This window comes from Cynara cardunculus (assembly GCF_001531365.2).
Source record: "Cynara cardunculus var. scolymus isolate 2C chromosome LG 5, CcrdV1, whole genome shotgun sequence".
NCBI classification, from domain to species: domain Eukaryota; kingdom Viridiplantae; phylum Streptophyta; class Magnoliopsida; order Asterales; family Asteraceae; genus Cynara; species Cynara cardunculus.
The window spans coordinates 12,340,554-12,342,085 of NC_037532.1; positions in this window are offsets into that span (position 1 = coordinate 12,340,554).

Genomic DNA, 1,532 nt, shown 5'->3' on the forward strand with positions numbered 1-1,532 from the left:
TTATTGATTTTTAATAAAATAATATAATAATAAATGAATATATTTTAAATTATGTTTTTTTAATATGTGGTTGGAGTTGAATTAAATAAAAATACGAAATTTCTTAAGATTATTTTTATTTATATTCACCTTATAAACATATTTTGTTGTGAATATATGTGTGTATATGTTATAGGAAAGATGGGAGGAGAGAGAGATATTTATGGAATTTGAATTTTTTTTCTTATGAAGTGTATTAATTACCTGATTAATTATAATATTAATTGTCTTAATAATTATTTGATTTATAGAGAGAGAGAGTGATAGACCTTTTGAAAACATATGAAAATTGCGATAACCTTGAAAACGTGTGCATCATGTGTTATTTCATATGATTTATTTTCGTTCAATACTATGGTTTATAATATTGATTAACATATGTTTGTTTTATAATGTTTTTATTTCACATGTGCTCGGTTCACAATGTAAATCTTTTTGACGTATTTGTGAAACACAAAATACACGTAAAAAAAAGTTTCACATTGTGAAATGAATACATATAAAACAAACACACTATGAAACAAACAAATATATATATATATATAGAGAGAGAGAGAGAGAGAGAGAGAAGGGGGGTTTACTTTGCAAACCTCTTATTTTATGCAAACAATAGAAACAATCATCAACCAATAGAATAATTTCATGTTTTTCTCTTTATTTTTAATAAATAAGAGTATGAATGTCATTTACTTTGTAATAAATAATCTTGGTAATGTTTTTATTGTTTTTAAATATGAAAGATTAAATAGAGTAACTGTTTTTAAAGAAATTGTAGATCAATTGATTTTAATATATAATTATTACCATTAATATTTTATATTCTTTTATTAAATTAAAAATTCTACATCAATTACAAAGTCTATTTGTAATAATTTATTTGTTATGAAATTATTTATTTTATTGTCATAATAACAAAAGTATCTGTGTTTTTTTTCAAACGACAAGTAGTTACTGATTTATTAACAATATAGTTGTGATATTTTCCAGATTTTGAGTATATTGTTTTATTTTCATTTGTAAAAAAATGTCATTAATGAAACCATGTTATACAGTTTTCATAATATTTCAAAAATGGAACTAATTTCATTTTGGTTAGGAACCATGAAACTACTTTCATTAATGAAATAATAGTATTCAGGTCTTGAAATGTCTCATTAACTGAACCATATTTGGTTTCATTAATAAAACCAATTTCATCTTGGCTATAAACCATGAAACCGATTCCATTTTGGTTAGGAAACATGAAACAAATTTAAAAATGAATGAAATATTATTATTCAGTTCTTGAAGTGTTTAATTGACTGAACAATATTTAATTTCATATGTAAAACCGAGTTCATCTTGGTTAGAAACCATGAAACCGATTCCATTTTGGTTAGGAAACATTTCAACAATTTTCACTGGTGAAACAATGTCATTCACTTTTTGGAATTGTGGAGTCCATGAAACCGATTCCATTTTGGTTAGGAAACATTTCAACAATTTTCACTGGT